At 42.4% G+C, this 22,191-nt stretch overlaps 1 long non-coding RNA gene across 1 annotated transcript; it reads left to right on the top strand.

Moving 5' to 3' along the window:
• The first annotated feature begins 17,832 nt into the window (after positions 1-17,832).
• Positions 17,833-21,577, top strand: LOC113955415. The gene is made up of 3 exons (XR_003530544.1): positions 17,833-18,601; positions 19,827-19,972; positions 21,468-21,577. It is a non-coding gene; the product is annotated as an uncharacterized LOC113955415 (long non-coding RNA).
• Positions 21,578-22,191: the final 614 nt, after the last annotated feature.

The raw sequence follows: 22,191 nt of genomic DNA, 5'->3' as shown, positions 1-22,191 counted from the left end.
TTCCAGAATCCTGTCCACAGCAAAGCTCTGTGGTGTATTTTTAGATTGACACCGTTGTATTGGTGGGATTTGGGGTTGCTGCTTTTCTGTTTTCTCTTTAGAGTGCACACCACTGTTTGGTTATTTAAGGAGATTCTTTTCTGTGTGTGTGCACATATGAAATTCCAACTCTATGCAATCAAGTTAGATCCAAAATGCTGTCTCTATTTATCATCTTTGTACTGTTTAATTACAGTGACTACTGGTTATAAATGATTTTGCTGTTACTTAAATGACAAATACAGACACACACTGGCCTTAGAAACTAATGGTAAATGGCTGAATTTTAAGATTTAATGAACGTCAGGTCACATTTGACAGATTGCAATTCACAGGGACACCATCCTGTTTGGCTTATAAAATCAATATTATAGGTAGCCAAACTTATAAAATATTTGAAGTTCCTTTGGCACAGTGATCAAAATATGAATGAATTTTTGGTTTTCATATCCAAAGTCCATGTTAGGTTAGATGGTGTGATGATGGCTTCAAAATCATTTTCGTTTTGATTTCAGATGATTCCATGATTAGGAGGCACAAGGTCTTCTTGCCAAGAAAGAAAGCCTGAAGGAGGTTCAGGAGAATTACTTCTTCCTGGAAAGTGAAATCAGGTCACCCAGAGATGTGCCTGGAGGAGGAACAGGTGGGAGAGTTATCTGAACAAGTCACTCACTGTTTACCTTAGTTTCTGTTTTGCTGTGCATCCCTTTTAAAATTGTATTTGGGTAGTGGTACGTTAGATTTTTTGAGTTTTTAGAGTAGGCACAGGAAGGTCTGTGTCACCACCCTCACAGCTAATTAGTCCTTTACCTGAGGAAAAAAATAATATCAGGCAGTCACTGTAGGATTATGACATAAAATATTTTGGTTGTGTTGTTGTAATGCCATGCTAGATACAATTTTTTCTCCTGAGTTCCTACCAGTTTTTCCTTTCTGGACAACCCTGGTATTACTCCATCTAATCTCCTAGAGCAGGGCATGGGGTTCACATGCTCTTGGCACTTGTGCCAGTGTTTATTTCAGAGGTACCTATAATGGTAGGATCCCCAGTTTTCTCAGTCTTCTAACTTGCCCAAGTCCAACAGTTTTGATTCTATTACTATGTGTATTCTCACTCTTACTCTTTGCCATGCTCTGTTTCCCTATTCCAATCAGTTAAACATTTTTCCCTCCCAGGACCTTTGTTAATAGCTGTTCCCTCTGGGGGAAGCAGTTTGGTAAATCCCAGAAAGCCCCCAGCCAGCTCCCTTAGCTTCTTCCCTGTACTCTTCCAAGCCTACTTCCAGCCCCCTGCAGGCTGAATTACAGGACATCCTTTGTTTGGAGGCACAGGGCCTCGCCCAAGGCAAAGGAGGCTGTGTAGACTTGCCAACCCAATCTTGCCCCATCTGTCTCTGAGCTACTCCTGACTGAACTCAAGGAGCCCTTTACCCTCTTCAAGTAGACTCTGAGAGTGGAAAATATCACTGGAACTTCTGAAACTCATCCCCAGCCTCCAAACCCAGGTCTATATCACCTTATTTTGTTCCCTGCTCATACCACATTAAAGGCAACTGCTTCCATCTCTTAGAGCAAAGCAAGAAGCCACAAGCACCTGCTGGAAGGACTGTGCCTGGAAAAGGCAGAGGAGGAACCATCTGACCTCTTCTGATTAGAAGGTCTAGAGGAGCAAAGAGTAGATTTTCAAATATAATACCTGCTTCATGATCTGATCTCCCTGCCACAAATAGTGTGTTTTACACTGACATGGCTTGTTGATTTAATGCAGCAGGGAATGGCTTGGTGAATCTTGCTGACCACTCATTTGTTCACAGACATATATCTATGTAGGTATCTGTATGTGTACTTGTATATAATAAAAAAATAAAATAGATAATAAAATTTAATGTAGCATAGCATAACATCATAACATAATAACATAATTTATGTATTATATAAAGCAAGCCATATAGCTTGTGCTTTTCTCCCTGCTGTAGCCATTTGCTAGCTGGTAAACTAAAGAGCTCCCTGGTCCTTTTCATTAACACAGGCTCATCTTTTGCCTTTCTGACTGGAATCTGCAGAGATTTATGTGGAAAACAAATTTCAGTGGTTATTGGCTGGGATATGTCATCTCCAGTACTGCTGTTGTCATTACCTCCCCCTTCCAGGGGAGACTGTGGTCCACCTCTCTGTTTAGTCAGAACACATAGTGCAGGCATTGAGCCTTCAATTCTAAGGGATAGCAGGGTGGGATGGACATTTGAACATCCTCTTGTTCTATCCAACATGAAGAATGCAACAAATTTATCTGTATTTTGGTTTTTGTAATGTATGTTTTAACGCAGTGCTTGTGGATGACATCCACTGCACAAGCAGGGGTTTTGCTGGTTACTAGAATCAGGTTGCCAGTCTCTGTGAATATTCTCTATTTTCTGTGGTCTGGGCTCAGCTGTGCTCTCACTAACACCTGTATAAACCCACAAGTAATTTCACTGAAGTTATTGGAATCGCTGTGCAATTGTACCGCTGTAGCTGGAAGCAGGAGGTAATTAAATTAATTTTTAAATTCTTTAATGTACAGCAAACACTCAGCCCACACAGACAGAGACATAGGTACATACGTGCAGGTGGAGTTCATAAAATAAACAGCCTGGCCAAGTGTACCCACCCAGATGAAAGCCAGACGTTTGGGAAGGAAACTCTTTTCCTGCAAATGTGGCCCAAAAGCAGCCAGCTTTTATGTGGTCGGCCTCAGCTGTGTGGCCATGACCAAAAATAGTGGTCTTGGGAATATTTACAAGGGTGAATACACACATGCTTTTTCTTTCTTTGAGGTTTTCAGCAGATGCTGCCAGGCTTTGAGTTTTCTAATTAGAAAAAGTCCTACACGTGTCGGTGTAATATGAACTGTGGCACGTTTTCCTGCTGTCCTGTTTCCTAGTGTGAATCCAGGGAAGTCCTGGGAGTGTTGGTTGCTCAGTGTGCACAGGGGATGCCTGTGCATTTACAGGCACGTTGTGTGTAATCACATACGTTCCTTAAAAAAGTGCATAAGTTAACTTATTTGTCTCAGAGAGGTAAATAAAGCCTTCACCTTTTCAATGCCTAGAACATTTTTCATGGGTAGAGCAGTAACTCTTGCCAGACACCATTTTAGGTGTTGTCTCCACATCCTGTTTCAAGAAGCAAAGCTGGGTGAGTGACACCAGGAAATTTCATCTCCTCCCTTCCTTGAACCTCTCGTGCTGTCCTGACTCTGCAGCAGCACAATAAGGACACTCTGCAGTGTCACAATAAGGAATTCTGCAAGATCCCCTGAACGACATAAAATGGACCACATAATTATTTAACTTCAAGACAAGGACAAAGACTTTCCTCTGAAGAACTTAATATGAAGAACTCAGCAATTCCTATAAGATTGTGGGGGAGGATGTTTGCAAACTCTGTTGCCCTGTGGGGTAACTGTGCTGGCAAATTATCAGGAACCTCTCAAACCCCTGCCTGGTCATCCTTCTAAGGGAACTGTCCATACAGCTGGCACCTAGGAGCATGTCTAGGTTGGGGGTTTTGTTTTGTTTTTGTTTTTTTTTAAAGTGCAGGCAAACACAAATCCCTCTGTGCTCCCAGCAGGATGGATATAATCCAGCTCTGCTGTGTTATCTGTGTTGTGATAAGTGAGCACGTTAGTTAGGACACGGTACTGTGCTCACTTGGCAAGGTGGCTTCCAGATGGGAACTGGCTTAGGTTCATCTGGTCCAGAGAACAGGCACTACAGGGAACAGACTCCAGCCAAAAGCCACCACAACCTGTCAGCTTAGGCAGCCTACAGGATCTTATCACAGATATGGACCTTCTCAGGTGGCAGGATGTGACAAATAGCACAGCATGCAGAGACATTAGATGGTACAAGCATATTGTTCAGAGCTGGGGGTAGGTTTGTTGGGTCTGTTGTGACTCAATATCACTTGGCTGGGGCTGTGTCCACTTCAAAATGAGGAATGGATTGTGATATTATTCTCCAGGTTAACAGTGATATGACTTGTCCCCGTATAAGATCCTACTTTCACTTATTTATTTGGTAGACAAAGAAACCAGTGTATGCTTTGATCCGGTTTTAAAGATTGTTTTCTGGGTGAATTATTGAATAGTCATTTTTTCATACATCACAGAGCTGACACAGAATCACAGACATCCTTCCATCAGTCTTCTGAGCTATTGGTCACAGGCTCCCTCTCTCCAAGCTCCACAGCATATGGATCAATGTATTCCTCAGGCATGTCCTTTGTGGGATTATCTCGTCCTGCCTCTGTCATGGGAACCACGAGGTGTCCAGTCTGCCACAATCTCTTAGCCTAACTCAGACTTTGCAAAGGAGAGCCACAGTTAAGCCTCAGGAGACTCAAGAGCTTTGCATTGAAGACAGGAAAACACAGGCCTTTATTTGCCCATGAGCACACAGTATGGAAATATAACCCTGTAGCTTGAGAGGAGGATTTGGTTCTATTTCAGCTGTTGGAATGGAGCAGCCCACATCCCATTTTACATCCTGCTCTCTGGCTGGGACTGATCATGTCTCCAAACATGAGAGTGGCAGGTGAGGCGTTGTGATAGACAATATGCCTGTGTCCCCTGGACTAAGGGTTGTTATTTCCTTGTGTTTCACAATAAGGACTCCATATGTAAAAAGAACTTTTTATTTTCCTGCCTTGTGTTATAGTAGGCTTAGCTTTCCCATGCAGGAAAATGTGCAACTGTTCTCCAAGCAGTGCATAGACACCTGGAGGAGGTTTGTGGGAAGATGTGTGTATGTGTTCTGAGGGTCATGACTGGCACAGAATAAGCTGCTGAAGAGTGACTATCCATTTGGGGATTTGAGAGAAACAAACAAACAAAAAAATTGGATTTTTTTATTCTTGTGGTACCTAGCTACTGGTCTGTGTGCATGTACACCCATTTTCTTAACCTTAATAACTCTGGAATACATGCACCTGTTTCTTCCATCCCAGGTTGTCACGGGATAGTGTCCTCAAGGATGAGGTCCTATAGATTTTCTGAAAATTGGCAGTCAGGTATGAGAGATGCTGTTAGTGCTCCTTTTGAAGCAAAGTTTGATATGTCCTTCCCTCCTTCCCATTTATTAGCCATCAGAGAACCCACATGATGCCAGGGCAGAGGGATGGGGAAGCAGAATGAAGGGGGAAAAGTCATTAGAAACCAGGCTTCATTAATTCAGCTGCTCTGGGAGCAGAGTGTTTGGAAAGGTCGGGGTGTTTCATTTGACCTAAACAAAATGCTTGGGCATTCTTCAGTTTCGTTCCTGCCTACTGAACCAAATCAAAACACTGGGCTTTGGTGCAGCACTGTAATGAAGGGCTTGGGAGGGAACAGCTGCAGCTTATTCCAGCAGGACTTCTCTGACCCAAGATTAGGAGAGGTGGATGTTCCTTTTCCAAATGTACAGTGCTAATCATCTCCAAAGTATTGATGAATTAAGACGGATTTCACCCCAGGTATTAGAAATCAATGAAAGACCCCAACCTGTCTACTGTCCAAAAGAAGTGTGTGTCCTCCTGCCACAAACTGTTGTCTGAAGGGAAAAAGAAGTTGTTTAAAGTCACAGAATGGTTTGGGTTGGGCCTTAAAGCCCATCTCATTCCAACCCCCTGCCATGGGGAGGGACACCTTGCCTTAGACCAGTTTGCTCAGAGCCCTATCCAACCTGGCCTTGGACACTTCCAGGGATGGGGCATTAATGACCTGGTCTTCCAGGGAAAAGGGGTTGATGTGACCTCCCCCTGAGCGTGTGTGTGCTCACACTTGTCTGTGTGTCCTCCCAGTGGTGTCTTTAGTTAATGATCTACTTCAAACAAATTTGGGCATGTTTGTACACGTGATATGGGGTTGCAGTGGGACTCTGCTCTTCCACCCTTGGAGCATGAGCTCCCCACCAGCCTCAAGTCCTCCCCTTCTATTCCCCTATATGTATCAGTGAACAACGAACCATGTTAGACAGCAGGACTTGTTGACAGACCATTAGCTGGAGGTGAATCCAACCCTCTAAGAGGAAAAGTGTGACCAAAATCAATGCTTTGATTTGGATATGGTATATTTGAATTCAGAGCCTCCTCTCTCTCAGGAGAACTTCCTAAGCACTCCACTATGAATTTTTTGAGTCTAGATAGATGTCCCTTGCTGTGGCATGACACAGTAAAATGGCACAAAAATAAAAGGGAGATCCTATAGGGCTGGTGCCCCAGGGTGAACTACTCAAGGCAGCTTAGTGATGAGATGGGATTTCCCAGAGTTCAAGGTGTCACAGGAGAGGAGACTTTGCCCAAGAGATGCTCTCCTGGAGGCTTCCCCTACAGCTTTTTTCCCTGCTGAGTGCTTGTGGATCACAGTTTAGACAGTAGCTTCCAAAAGGAGCATTAGTCATTTGATCCCATGGAATTTCAACAGTATCAGGCCCCTCCTAGAGGCTCCCCTAAAGCCCCTTTTAAGGATGCCAGATCCTAGCAACAGCAAAAGCAACAACGGGTCTGAGCTCAGGAACAGACTGGCTTGTTGACACATCAGTGAAAAGCGGCTTCAACACAGTCTGTTCACCCCGCGGCTGCCAGTTCGGCTGCCGCTCCCAGTGTTTGATCTAGCAAAGGCTCCAGCCCGGAAAAACAAAGCCCAGCCTTTCTAGTTCCTAGCTTAGGGAGCTCGTTGCCCCTTGTGCTGTTTCTCTGCTACCAAAAGCCCAAATGTCATTGTTTAATGTTTCCTAGTTTGGTTCATCCTCAGTCACGCTCTGTTAAGCTGCACTCCAGCTGTAGCTTTCTCTTTAGGCCAGTCGTGCTGTGGAGTTTCACATCTTTATTATCCCTGTGTTAATACTCCTGTGTTAATAAACTGCCTGCTGGTTTAACTCAGGCAGGTGAACCAGTATCATTGTCCCAGCAGTGCTTCTCTGGGTATCCCAGGAGAATGGGTTACAAATCACTCTGGAAGAGTGATGCTGTGCCGTGATGAAATACACAGAGAGAGGGCACTACAGAATTTTTAACACCCTGGGTTTGTAATTAAAAAACTCATATGGAAAAAAGTAACACTGCAAACAACACTTCCAGGGAGCTGGTGAGGCTAATCTGCATTGCAGTGATGCTGCCTGACCCAGACACTCATCCAAGCAAAGCTGATTTGTGCTCCAGTCATTTCAGAGCTAAGATGAGCTGAGGAATGCATTTCCCTCCAAAAAAATTTAGGCTGCCCCAGCATATGTGGTTAGAGATAGATTTCCTGGTGGAGTGAGTCTCATACAATAGGCAACACAAAATGCTGAAGGGAATCTCAAAGGTAAAGTCTCAGAAACAGTCAGTGAAAAGGATTCAGTTTGCTGAAGACTGATGGAAGAGATAAGAGAAGTTTTCTGGGTGAAAGATGGGTTCAGTGGGCATATTCCCTCTCTCTGGTTCTCCCTGCCTTTGCCAGAATGGGGAGTCTTGCCTAGTCCTTCTTGCTGATATCTGAAAATGAGGGGGGAAAAAGGGGATTAGATGTTGTTATCATTTTCATTTCATAATTGAAAGAGAGCCTTGATATAGTCAGAATCCACTTGCAGCACTGAAGTTGCAGGATGACAATTACAGTACTGATGACATGATTTATTGTTTTTTTGTTACCCAAGGTAATTCCAATGAGATAATAAATCTACATGTCAGTAAGAAATACTCAGATTGCCAGCTGTGCTGCATTTCATAGAGATAGATTTAATGCTTTGAGGGGAGCTTTTCCTAAGCATCACTTTGCAATTAGAGGCAAAGAGGAAATTAAATGTTCCAGTTTTGTTACCAAAAAAAAAAAAAGAAAAATAGAGATTCATTTCTCATAATTTGTCTTTCTGTTAATATTGCACGACTCAGTGTCTTTGCCTTTTGCTTGATCATCAGCTCAGCCCAAAGATGGTGTCAAAATACCAAACTGGACCTTTGCTCCATGAAGAAACATCAGCCTTTCAATGAGGGGGTGAGGACACAGCCAGAACTGCTCCAGCCCTCTGTTTACTGACTGAAGGAAGATTGCCCAGAGCCTTGGATGCATGGAGAATCATGGAAGGACACATCCTACTTAGGAGGACCACCAAAAGTCTGCATCCAGGTACAGGCATATTTGGTGCTGTTTCCTTCAGATTATTTTTGTAGGAAGAGAAGATGTTTGCTGCAGTATCTTGTTTAGACAAGCTGTGAAATGCAGGCAAACCCTGAGTCATTATCCAGGAGGATACTGGAGAATATCAAAGGCTTTGAAATACAAATATCTCACTTATTGCTTTAGGGACAACTGCCTCCAAATTGGACTTCACTCTCAGGAAGGATAAAACACCCTCCATTCCCCATGTCCCCTTCAATGTTTGTTAATACAAATCCAAAGATATCTCTCTTGTGAAGGTAGTCCCTAAAAGGAGCAGAAACACAGACTTTGTGGTTCACTTGGCCTTGTCTTTAACTGATCCCACCTAATTTTGAGTCCAAGAATAGAACTGGTATTGCAAGGGTCTTCAAAGAGTTCCACCATGTAGGCTGCCTGAAGTTTTCTGAGACAGTGACAGGTAGCCAAAGGGGTGAACTGGGCTCTCCATGGTTCACACCCACCTAGAAATCCCATCAAAAAATAAAGTATTGTCTCCTGGAGAAACTAGTTGTCCCAAAAAGGCATTTGCTATCTCTAATTTAGTTTCACACATACTAAGGGTGGGAAAGACCCAGCAAAAGAGATACTCAGCTGGGTTCAGTTGTCTTGAATTTGTCTCCCTCAGGAAAATGACAACAGCTGATAATTCTAGTGTCAAGGATGAGCTTGTAGGTTTTGTGCCTCAGGCCAAGGTGTGAGGAGTGGATGAACTCTATGTTGCCTGTATGAGAAGTGGAAGAGCTCTGTTTACCTGCCTTTACTCCTAGGAGGAGTTTTCTCAAAGTCAGTGAAGCCTGCTCACACCAGCCACTGGTGCATGTGAGCATCAGAATCAGTATTCCCGAATTCCTCTCTCCACAGCTGCACAAAGGGAATCTTCCACTTTGTGCTCACTACTCCACAAGGACAGTGCCATGAAATTGTAGCAGCCTTTTTTGTTCTGTCAAATTACAAATGCATCATTGGCTTCCTCCAAGCCCTCTTTCAGTATTATTGCTCTCCATACTTTTTCCTCCAGTGAGTGCCATTTCTCCCCTGATAAATTAGTGCACCATTTTCCAAGAGCTGCATCTCACTTGTTTTTCCTGCCCATATTTCTAAGCTCTCGAGGGCTCTTTGTATTATTTCTCTTGCTCTCATTTGTGTTTCCCTACCCTCTCCTCTCAACTTAATGTTATCTACATATTTTATTAACCAGCTGTTTTATTCCCCCTCGTGCACCACAAGTGGTGATGCTCCATGAAATGAGAGCTACCCACTGTCCCTGTTGGAAACATATGAGACACAACCCCCTGGTCTATTATTATTCCACATTTGCAGTCCTTCAGACAGTTCCTGTGACAGTATTTATGTCTAAGCCAATGGGAAATAATATTTTAGAGGCACTTTATCAAATGCTTTCCTGACTCCCAGCTCTTTGATGCCTGCTGCTCTCCCTACTCTCATTCATTTTATAATTCTGTCGACTTTATATGCATTTTTCTTGTGGACTCAGTCTTTGTAAGCCCATGGTGCTCCTTGCATATGTTTCTGTAAAGAGATCTGTGTAATTCTTGGGATATTATAGGGAGAGCCATGAAAAGATCCCTTTGAAGGCCAGCATGAAAGCTCCAGTTGTGCTCAGTGCTCTGAAGCAGTTTCCACATAATGAGATACTCCATAGTGTCTGGCTGGGATTGAGGAGAATGACTCTGGATAAACACTAGGAGATAAAAGGGATCACCTTCCCCTTTATGCATTTCCCTGTATTGTGTGAACTGTTTTCCACAGGGGATTGAATCACATCTTGTCTCATACAGAAAGCAAAAGGAGTCATTAGCTCTGCTAATTGTTAAAGATAAAGAGTAAAAGGCGATGACAGTTTGCTTTGTGTGTGGTTAAACTTGTTAAAGGCATAAATTAGGTAATTCTTTTAATTCTCACGTGATCCATTGCTATTATGGTATCCCACCATGGTAGCACACCAGCACTTTTGTTTTTTCACTACACTCAGTTTGAATTTAAACTGTATCTTTTCTTGTTATACACATTAAATAAGATTACATTGACCTTTGAGTGTACACAGTGTGAAAGCATAATTTAGTAATACTTGATCCCTGGTCTGGCTGAATCTGATTTGTTGTGAAACCACAATACAAGTATACACAAACTATCTAAAAATATGTGGATTTGGCCATCTAAGAGGACATTTTGGATTTATTGTTTATGATTGGGTTTAATTTACATCCATTTGCTTTTGACAATATTTGAACATACTTAAAGCACCTTGAAGATTATGTGTTTAATTAGATGGTTAACTAATGTCATCCTGAGAAATGGATGGGAGTTGAGACATCAGGATTTTCAGTGAAATCAGAATTTTCAGCAGCATCAGAATTCACTGCATTAGGATTTTCAGCTCTCAGCTGTGTGCAGGGAGGGTGATAGCACTGTCACACATGTCGTGGCACTGATGCTTAGAGACGCTCACAGTGTCTGTGGAATGTGAATGTGACCCTAAACCTTTCCCTGACTTTTGTACCTGAACAGCGTTGAATCTGCTGTACTTTTGGGGTGTCTGTTTTCACAGTACCACAGAACAGCTAAGGTTTAAAGGGACCTCTAGAGATAATCCAGTCCAATCCTCCTGCCAAGGCAGGGTCACCTGGACCAGGAGACACAGGAAGGCATCCAGGCAGGGTTGGAATATCTCCAGAAAGGGAGACACCATGCCCTCCCTGGGCAGCTGTTCCAGGGCTCTGCCACCCTCAGTGTAAAGAAGTTCTTCCTCATGTTGAGGTGAAACTTCTTGTGTTTTAGTTTATGGCCATTGCTCCTTGTTCTGTCTCTGGGCACTGCTGAGAAGAACCTGGCACCATCCTCTTGGCATCCACCTTGGAGATATTTATATGCACTGATGAGATCCTCCTCAGTCTTCTCTTCTCTAGACTAAACAGGCCCAGCTCCCACAGCCTCCTCTCATTAGAGAGATGCTCCAGACCCCTAAACATCTTTGTACCCTCCACTGGACCCTCTCCAGTAGTTCCTTGTCTTTTTTGAACTGTGGAAACCAGAACTGGATACAGCCCCTGGATGTGGCCTCACTGGGGCTGAGCAGAGGGACAGGATCATCTCCTTTGACCTGAAACTTTGGGTATGGCTATTGAAAGTCATCCACATCTGTTTTGTACTAAGTGCACGTGCTACATAATAAGGATAAATTAAGTTAAACCCTTGATCTGTAAAGCTGAAGTTGTAAAGTTAAAACTTGGGATCTCAGCTGAACATTGGCATTCCAGGCCTACAGTTACAGGTTATGCAACATTTCACTGCCTTGTACAAAGAGTGAGTTGAGCCTTCTCCCAGGATTTTTCCTGTCCAGTTCCTCTAGTACAGTCTGATCTGTTTGTGTACAAACAAATAGAATTGTACCTCTGGAGATAAGCCTTTCCCAGTGTATCAACTGTATCAATCTGTGACTTTCTTAAAGACTTCAGAGCTTAGAAAGACTTGCATTCCTGATGTGTTTTGTAGCTAAAATGCCTTGTCAGCTCAGAGAGGAGCAGTTCAAATGACATCCTTACTGGCAGGTCACATGGATGATGCACCCAGTACTACTGAGAGCACTGACATATTTCCCCCGCTCTGCAGTGAGCATGTTATGGAAAACTTTGGATTCGGTTCCAACAGAGAATAGTAGCACATAGCAGAAGAAACTACAGCACAAGCACATGCCAACCTGTCCCCTCCCCACGCACTTTTTAGCTTCTATCTCACAGGAGCTACAGTCTGCTACTTTGAAAGATAAACTAACTTGTTAAAAAAGCTTTGAAGCCTTCAGTGAACATCTCCTTAGAGAAGCTGTTGCCTTATTTAAACTCACAGAGGTTTGCTGCCATGCAGCAGCTACCTGGCTGTGCAAGTGCTTAGAGAAATCCTACAGGTCTCACTTTCCCCACCAGCTCCCTCCCTCCTCTTGGGGGCTTTGCATGTGTGTAGGGCTTTGGCATGGGGTTAAGAGCTGCATGGACACCTAGAGTGCAAAACCCACATGGGTTTGGGGAAATTAGTTCTGATAGTATCTATACATTATTAAGACCAAGGGTCGGAAGTGCACAGGCTAAGGTCCAAATTCACAATGAGAAAAACACATAGATTGTGATATTAATAATTTCAGAATCTTGTCTGAAAATAACATACCAGAAAATGAAGTTACAAATATACACATTTTATTACAAGATTCCTTAAAAATTGTTACTGGTAAAAAAGTGTTTGAAATTCAAGCAAATAATTGTATCTTTAATCAGTCCTTCGTTAATTTAGTCACTCTGAATTTCATCAAAAAGGGGCTATATCCCCAGGGATTCCTCTGGTACAGGAGTCCTTCAAAGTCTTGTTCAATTACAATGTAAATAAACATACAACAAAGATGACTGGCTAAAGATTGAAGTTTCTGAGCAGAAGAGCAGGACAGAGTGCAAGGAAGTGTATGTGACAGAGCTTCACTTTCTCTCGTAAGTAAAGTGAGAAGAATTATACCTGCTCTTAATTTTCGTGGTGAGTGGAGTCAAGGTCCCTGGTGTCAGGTGTGGACCTGCCTGTTCTCCTCCTTTATTCTTTTGTTCTACTTCTCTCTCTTTTGCTGTGTGCAGACCCTATGCCTGTATGAAAACTGACATCGATTCTTAAGGAGTTTTGGGGTGGTTTTTTTTTTAGATTTACATTGTTAACACAAAAGGGGTTCTTGATTTAGCAGCCCTGTGTGAGATGTACGGTCAGAGAATAAAGATTGCTGTTAATCTCAGGCCGTCAGGGGACCTGTGAGTGACAAAACTGAGATGCCAGAGAGCCATTACCTTGGAAATCCCACCCAGACTGGGTGCACCCACCCAGCTCCTGCTGGGCTCTCCCAAGTGCTGGGAGTTCTCCACAGAAGGAGGCTGCATTTTCATGCCAAGTAGGGTTGCACGGTGATTCATTTCCATCCTATGCTCATCAAACGTCCCGTTCTTTCTGAGCTGGCACGGGAGACTGCCCAACTGATTCAGAAGCATTTGAGATTGAAGGATCAAGCCAATTTACTCTTCTTTATCACTAAGAACTCTTAGACAAAATTGAGCCAACTTTTTTTACCCCTTGCAGCTTTGGGCCTGACCTTCTTCAGCCAGCGTGGCTGTGAGGCAGTGGATTGCCTGGACAGAAGTTAGCAACTCTGTGTTCCATGTTCCAGCAGCTCCCAACACCAAATTCCCTCATCCTATCACTTGCTTCTTTACCAGTCCTGTGTTTTGTATCAAAAACTCCTGGCAGCCCCATTTTATGTTCTTCATGGCTGTACTAGGTCCAACCTGAGGTCACATTTAGGAAAAGTTACACTGCCATCATTATTCACCCCTTTGTCAACCAGGATTCTGCTTTTTACAATGTTACATCATCAAATGACCTTTTTTGGACCGTTTTAGGAGATGTCTTTCCTCATCTGCTTTTACCTGTCCTGCTCTTAGATAGATTTTGGCACCCAAAACTTTTCCTTCCCTTTCCTTGCACTAGTAGAGAGATATGGAAGATCAGGAAGATCCTTGCCTTCTGTATGGTTTAAAAGCTTTCTCCCATTGACTTGACTGTTTCCACATCCTTTCAGAGGGTAAAAGTGTCAGGGTTTTCCCTTTGTTGCTGGTGTCATTTTGATTTTAGAGCCCTAGGCCACTGCTGTGGCCACGTCTGTAGAAACCAGCTGTGGGTCTGAGTCTCAGCGTTTGCAAAGTGTTGAAGCACAGCTGGCCCATCCCTCCAGCCACACTGATGCAGCAGCATGCAGAGGCTGCCAAAACAGCTCAGGTTAAAATAATATCCCCCTCAAAACCTTTTATGCTGTGTTATTTCAGTGATCCAGCTTAGAGTGTGGTCCTACAGTCAGGGAGGGAGGGGAAACGGGCCAGGCTGCAGCAGCCAGAGGAAAGGGAACAGTCAGAAGAGGGGGACAGCAGGAGGTGAGGAGCCCCCCAGCCTGGCTGTGCTGCTGAAGCCCCTCTGAGGCTCTGTCTCTGGTAAAAGCTGTCTCCAGTCTCCTTGTGCTGACGTGAAGCACAAATAGAGCAGGACTGAGGGGGAGGAGAGGGTCTCAGGAGTTCCCAAAGTTTGCAGGAAGGCAGAGGAAAGGCAGCCAAGTGTTGTATTCGCTGTTCATGACTCCTGGACAGGGAGGAGGCAGTTCCCTGCGGCTCTGCTTCCAAATCTATCAATGCCAGCAGCAGCCTGGAGGCAGCCTGGCTGTCCTGAGCGAGTGTGACTCACTGCTACACCACACAGCTGAGTTATTTGGGGTGGGTGGGCAGTATTTGTCACACTGTGCATGAGGGTTTGGCTATTTTAAGCAAGCACATAGGCTGTCTGGGCTGCTGGGACAACCTTTGCTGTAGACACAGAGGTCTGACTTAAGCTTACTGGAGCAAGATGAATATGGCAAGGGCAAAAGCATTACCTGCACAGAAGAAAGGCAAGACACTGCAGCAGTGCTAAGTAACGAAATTTATTGCAGTCGATGCCACATGAAAAGCTGAATGATTCTTAAACTTCATTCACAACTTGTCTAATAAGACCTATGATGAGTATTGCAGTCTGGGACTGAGCATTTAAAAGTGCGCCCTTGACATGTGCACTACTTAAAGGAACACTCAAGTGATGAATTTGTTTTCCAGTGCTTGAGGAAGATTGAGTGTTCCCTTGCTCACACAAGAAGTCCCTGATCTTACTGCAGATGCAGAACAGACCCTCTGCTGTGATTCTGAAACGAGGGAGGAAGTCTCAGTCTTGTAGCAGGGACTCTTTGAGTTAATAAAGTGTTAATAATGAAGATTTGTCTTTCTCCAGGAAGAAAAAAAACAAACGGTGAGAGGCAGAAGAAATGATGGATAGGAGGAATTGTCTAAACTTATGGAGTCAGCTACATAACTCCCAGTACCCTGGGCTAAATACCCCAGGCAGCCTTAGAGGTTGCAGCCTATATAAATTTAGACAAGCCCAAATTCAAACACTATACTGATGACTTCTTGCTCCACAAGGAGCCTTTTAATTTCTGATGGTGATGGATTCTACCTAAGTGTGAAAGAGAAACAGATTATACTAATTTTAATGCAAATGGATTTTTTTTTCAGATGAAAGGTGCTGCATAAAAAGTAGAGTGGCAGTAAATGTTCTGCTTGTGGTCCAATTACTTACCATTAACTACTGACATCTAGGCTTGCTGTTATAAAAAAATACATGCTTTTTTTTTCGATTAAGCAACACTTTTACACTTCCAAATCAACTTTTGTACTTTCAGTGCTACTGGAAATTCAAAAATTGGTGAAGTTCATCTGGGCACTCATTTTGTAAAGATCCTGAACTTTTCCTCTGAAACAGAGTAAAGCAATGGGGATTGATATGTTTCATGTTTTCCTTTTTCCAACCTTTACTCACATAAAAAGCTCCCTGTACTGTCAGAGTATTGAGTTGTGCCAGTGTTTGTCAACAGAGGTGGATCAGAAACCCACAAATCATGGAACTGGAAAAGAAATGAGTCTTGTGTGTTGCTAATGAAGGAATTGATACGGTTTTCTCTATAGACTGAGGTATCACTAGAGTAGGATCTCAACTGAAAATAAAAAGAGAAATTATGTTGCTTTCCAGGGTGTGTCCACTGTCTGAGGACAGATGTTATCAAGCACAGAAAGCCTTAAACCACTGTTCTGGTTATGGGGCTCTGTTCCTGGCTTTGCTTTGGACGATTTTAGGCGAGATGATGATACTCTGTGCCTTAGTTTCCTATTCTGTAAAAGGAAGATAATGATGTGCTCTCCTTTGATGTTTTGCCAGACTAAATGTTAAAAATTCAGTTCATGGGCTGCTGCTCCTCAAGAATTACTTCCCCTCCAGCTAGCTCAGATGTACCTTTTTGCCAGTTTGAATAAGAGTTAAAGAGGTAAGTAGGATCTAAGATGCAGTCAGATGATTTCATCCTACCCCAAAAAAGCTTTAAATAAAAACCCACAAATATATGCATCTGGTAATGAAAACTACTTCAACATGCGAACTAAATGTTGCTGTTAATATTGTAATTAAAGAGCTCTTGGATGAACAACTGGTTAAGGTGGAAGGTTCATAACAGTTTCTGTTTCATAGAATCACGGAATAGCTCGGGTTGGAAGGGACTTTAAGATCATCCAGTTCCAACCCACTGCCATGGGGAGGGACACCTTCCTCTAGAATAAAATATTCTGCCTTGCAGAATTGAAGGAGGCAAAGTCCATGTTCATTACCAAGCTCAGTGCAGGACAGTGCATCCCTGCTGGAAATGCAGTCCTGGGGGGCCCAGAAGAGCAAAAGTCAATGCTGTCTTCTGATGGATGTGTGACAAAGCCACAAGCACACCTTGGCAGAGCAGGGGGGGCACTTTTGGAAGGCGGTTTTTTTTTTTTTCGAGATGCTTCTCCTTTGAAATTGTGTTAGAGTTGCTTTGGCTCCCAGGAAAAGATTGAAGCCATTTTCTCACAGATGGCAAATGCCAAATCCTTTAGGAGCACCATTTGCAAAAAGGTGTTGTACTTGTCTCATGTAAGAGAAATGTTTTCATGATGGGCCCTTTTGCTGCTGTGTTAGTGATAAAGGAAGGTCACGGATAATTGTGTTCACTTTTTAAAGCACAATGTTGTTAAATCTTTTATATAGGGATAAAAGTAAAAAAAATGTCTAGTCTCCAGTAGAGACAGCTTCTCCCTGAACAGAGGAAATCCAGAATCAAGCAGAGACTGGAATTTTAAAGCTGATATCACAGATCTCTTCTGTTGCCCCTGGTAATTCAGAAAAGAAAAGAAACTGCCTATTTTTAATCTTACTTTCAGCAAGCCAGACCAAAAAGCCTAGGATTTACTATCACACCTTGAAAAAAATGTGTCTTTACTAATCTCTGTTAATCCACAGGAAAGGTACTTGAAAATAATCACTATAACTAAGCTGCAAGTTCTTTCAGCTTTGATTTCACAGATCGAACAGTGACCAGTGTTACAAAAATGAAAAAGGAAAACCTGTTGTTTTACTGAATCCTTATATTGTATAAACATCTAGGAGCTATTTTGGCTTTAATCTAATGGCTTCTTGATCTTTGCAGGTTTGGACAGCAGATGCTACAATGCTTCACAAATCTCCCTCAGATTTTCTTTGGAAGTACCAGGTGAGATTTAGGACAAGCCTTGAGTGTGCTGCCATTGTCTGTGAGCACAGTGGTCAAGTGAGTGCCCTGAGAAAAATCACCACCTTAGTCCAGGACAGACAGCCCTATCACTGGATTTCCCTCAGACATTTAGGATCATGTGATTAAAGTCCTCGTAGAATCAAGCAAAACAAACCCAGCAGATCTGTGATCACTGTGTTAACCTTGCTTCAGTGTGGATGTGAATTATTAGAATCTGAAGGATAGAAGAAAAACAGTGGATTGATGCCATCACTTGACTGAAGGGCTGCCACCCTCACAGCGACTGAAGCTGGGGCTCCACAAGTGTGAATTACATCTTGTAACTGTTGAGTGAATGTTGACTTTTGGGCTCACCTTTTCACATTTACTCCCCTTCTAGCTCAGTTTAGCCATACTTACTGTTACAACAGTGCCAGGAGATCAGAGGCTGAAAGGAAACTTGAGATGTGATTGCTCCTGGCTGTGGCCTGCCTGGGTAGTTCTGGAAGATCTTAAGAAACACAGACTCCACCATGTCCCCAGGTCATCTGCTTTAGTACCTCACTCTCTGTGTGCTTAGAAAAGCTTTCCTAGTGCCTAAATGGAATTTTTTCTGCCTCGGTTTTAGTCCTTTCCTTCCTGTCCTATCCACTGTGGACATGGAGAACAGGTTGCTTTTTCTTCCTTCAGCAGCCTTTGACACACTTGCAGAAGTCCTGTCCTCTTTTCTCTCCTTCTTTGGCCAATTTACTTAATTGGAGCTGCAGAATTTAAAGGGTCTTAGATGATGAATCCACCTTAAATATATTTTAAGACTGGAAATGGATTTTGCAGTAAAAACTCTGGAATTTGTTGATTGTGATTAGTATTTGTCTTTCAAATGTTAAATAACTCAGAAATACATTGGAGTGCCTCCCCTTTCAGCCCTCCTTTGTTTGCCTACAGCAAACAATTTTCTTGATGAAAAAATGTCGAATATAAATAAGCAGTGATACGTTCTTTGGGTTTTTTTCAGGCTATGGCTTGGTACACTCCTCTCTACTGGAACAGAAGACAAGGATGGGGGTGAAAGAGGAAAGTGAAACATTTGAGAATGTTGTCATAAAACTTTCTCAAGGACTGAGCAAAAGGAAGGACGGGAAAATGAACAGGAATTTACAAGAACTGATTCAGAGTGGAAAAGAAAAAAGAAAGAAAAGACAAAGCTTCATTAAAAGGTATCTGACATTAATTATGTGCACTCTGTAATTGCAGCATCGTACCAGCCTTGCTCTGTAAGTGAATGATTTTAAATGAGCATCTTGTTGGAAAAACTCTGCATTTAGAAAATAAGAATTAACCTTAACCTTCAAACAGGAATCCAGCTCGAATCTCCTTATAGCAGTGCACTCATTGTCAGTCAAGACTAAGCAGGAAGTAAAACCCAAGTAAAATTCTTCTTAAAATGTAACTTCATTATTACATATTATCCTTTGAACCTGAAGTGTTTAGAGACCACAACCTGGAACACTTCCAGCCAAAAATGCTGATGTTCACAGAACTATTTACCTTCTTCTTGAGGAGGGTGGACCTGAACTTGCTGTTCTCTCAGCCCACTGTGCTTTGATACGAGGTAGGGACTGAAAACTAGTTGCTTCAGAACTGCCTTTTAGGCTTTGTATCAAACTTAGAATTGGTAAAACTGTGGAAAAGGTGTGGGTCACTGGGCCAGCTTGGGCACTCAGGTCTCAATCAGACACACCAAAGCTGAGCCATTCACTGTTTTAAAAAAGAAACACAATACTGGTGTTCTTTTCTAAGAAATATTTGTCACAGGGGCTTTGCAATGGAAAAAAATGTGTTTGAAAAATAAAGAATTGGCCAATCTGAATATATTTTCACCAAAAAGGCGAGTGACCCTTCCTATGTTTGGGGTGGTTGCTCTTCTCTAAATTTCTTCTCCAGACTGTGGCTGGAGATGTTCAGAAGATGAACAGTTTTCAGCATAGGTTACACTGGCTGTTCTTCACAAACTTTGTTCTTAAAAATGGCTAAATTACTTTTGCTCAAACTCTCCAAAGAAACTAAGTCAGAAGGAGGGAGAAATTATGTAAAAATTCAGTGCAAAGAGTTCGAGTCTGGCAGAATTATAACCAAAGGCAAATGGTAAATTATAATGTGATATGTCAAATTATGTAGAAGTTGCAGTTCTTCTACCTAGAACTAGATGCGAAATGCATCAAATATATGTGTGCTGTTTGTTAGGTGTATTGCATAAATTTAATGTGTGTGCAGGAACCACTGTAAATTTATGCAAAAGACATGAATAAATATGCTAATGCAATACAAGAAACAATGCAGTAATATATAAAATATACATATTTTTTATAACTTGTGCGCACACATGCATGTGCAAAATATGTGAAATACACACAGTAGACTTAATTGATTTTCTGTTTACAGGAGGAAAAATAGACTTCTACATCTCTTTTCCCTAATCAAAGTGCCTGTTGCCAAAGTTAAGTGTCTCCCACTGAACCCTCACTTTTCCCATTGATGGGAATGATGGCAGCAGTTTGTCAAGTCATCAAGGCCTGACCCTGTGCCAGGTGAGTTCTTTCTGTCCCCTTCCCTCAACACATTTATTTATTTGTAAATTACTTATATTTGCTACTGCAAGAATGTATTATGTACATTATAAAGCATGCGCGCAAATAGATATTTCAAAGGAGGAGATAAATATTCAAAAATACTATTTAAAATATTTTAAAAATCAATTATATTTATTAATATTAAAAAAGTATTTTCCTCCTGCATGTCAGTGGATTGCCTTGCACTTCCCCTGGAAGACCACTGCTCTAAGTGACTCTTGTCACTAACACTGGTGCACTTAGGAAATTAAACAAAATATTATGAATTGGTAAGAGAAGGAGACTTACATTGGCTGCGAATTGTTAATTAGGCAGCAATGAGAAAATCAGTGTGTGATTTGGATATGTCAAACCCACAAAGCTGTTGACATCCTGGAAGGACTCAGGGGAGGAGGACAGAGTGAAAAAGTGCCCAAAGAGACTCATTAAGGTTAAAATTAGTAAAATGTGTATTGGACAAACAAGGTGATTGTCGTGTGAGGGGGTTCAGGAATCACAGCAAGAGGGGAAGCAGTCTTGGATCCAGGAAACAACTAAAGGGAGTAGAACCAAGTGAAACATAGGAAGGTGTAGGTTGAACAGGTAAAAAAAATGAGTTCCAGTGATCTATAGTATAGTCTTCCACTTGTACTCATTGTTCCATTTAGTGTTTTAAACCATTGGTAAGATTTAAGTGCTCAGCTGCCATTAATTTTAAAGGAACTGGGTAACCAGCTCCTGAATCCAACTTTGTAGCACTCTTTAGTGGACACTTAAAACCAGACTAGTGAATTAATTTGAATATACCCAGGAGGTCACTCTGTGACTGGCATGGATATGTGACTGCACAGTTAGCAGGAATTTTTCCCCATTTCTGGGAGTGCTAGCCTAGGAAAAGCCTTTCAGCTTGAGACAGAAAAGTATTTATGCATCTGCTTGTCTTTAACACACAAACAGTAATTCTGCAACCAGGGAGGAGTGTCAGGGAGATCTTTCTCAACTGTTAAATCCAGGCAAGGCAGAAAGCTGGAGAGGTAGGACAAGGGGGAATGGTTTCAAACTGAAAGAGGGTGTGTTTAGGTGGGATATCAGGAAGAATTTCTTCCCTGTGAGGGTGGTGAGGCCCTGGCACAGGTTGCCCAGAGAAGCTGTGGCTGCCCCATCCCTGGAAGTGTCCAAGGCCAGGTTGGATGAGGCTCTGAGCAACCTGGGGTAGTGGAAGGTGTCCCTGCCTGTGGCAGGGGTGGTGGAACAAGATGATCTTTGAGTTCCCTTCCAACTCAAACCGTTCTGTGATTCTAAGATTAAAACCTGATGCAATCAGCTGTACTGGACCTGATTTCATGGTTTGTTTCCTGCTCTGTCTGAATCACTGGTAGCATCAGGTACTGGGTATCTATTTTGTGTAATCCTGGTTTGTCTCATTTGCTAAAGCTTATTTTGTCTTATTGTGTGTCACTCTGCTCTTCTGCAGAGCTGGGTCCCCCATACCTGCTCTGATAGTTTCCTGGACAGGGAAAAGCTGGGGACAGAGAGGAATTGGGAGCTGGGAGTGCTGGTTGTGACCTGGCAGAGAGAGAGGCCGTGCCTGCAGATTTGTTTCCTGAGTGTGGGAACTCTGAAGGCAGAACTCAGAACAAGGTGGTCTGTCACACACTAAATACATCTGATTTCTGTAGGTTTTCACATGCAACCCACATACCCTCAGTCTCTCTTTCTCAGATCTTTGCAAAAGATAATTCAGCTCAATTTACTTACGGTTCATTTGCAGTTCTTTTCACTACTGAATTATGAAATTATTCCTCTTAATACTGCCAGGAGAGTTAATAATACCCAAGATATCAGATTAAAAATTAAATAAGGGTATAACCATTATTTTACTCTCATAAATATTCGTGTGTGGTACATATTACTGCTGGATTTTTCCAGAACTGAATACATAGAGATACAAGCATCATTCTTATTTTATTACTACCCAAAAATTACAAGTGCTTTAGGCAGATTTGTACAAGTATGCTACTAGACATTATTGCAGATGGTGGTGGAATGATGATCTTCAAATATACAATGGAATGATGATTTTGAACCATATGACTACTTTCTTTTTTTCCCCCTCTCTTGATTTTTCTTTCTTTGATTAAAGTTTTTAACTAACAGGTTCATAACCGGCATGAACAACTGGAGTCCACAGTAATTGC

The sequence above is a fragment of the Corapipo altera genome, unplaced genomic scaffold, assembly GCF_003945725.1.
Source record: "Corapipo altera isolate COAL_440 unplaced genomic scaffold, ASM394572v1 239, whole genome shotgun sequence".
Classification (NCBI taxonomy): Eukaryota; Metazoa; Chordata; class Aves; order Passeriformes; family Pipridae; genus Corapipo; species Corapipo altera.
This window is presented reverse-complemented; position numbering and strand designations above follow the sequence as displayed.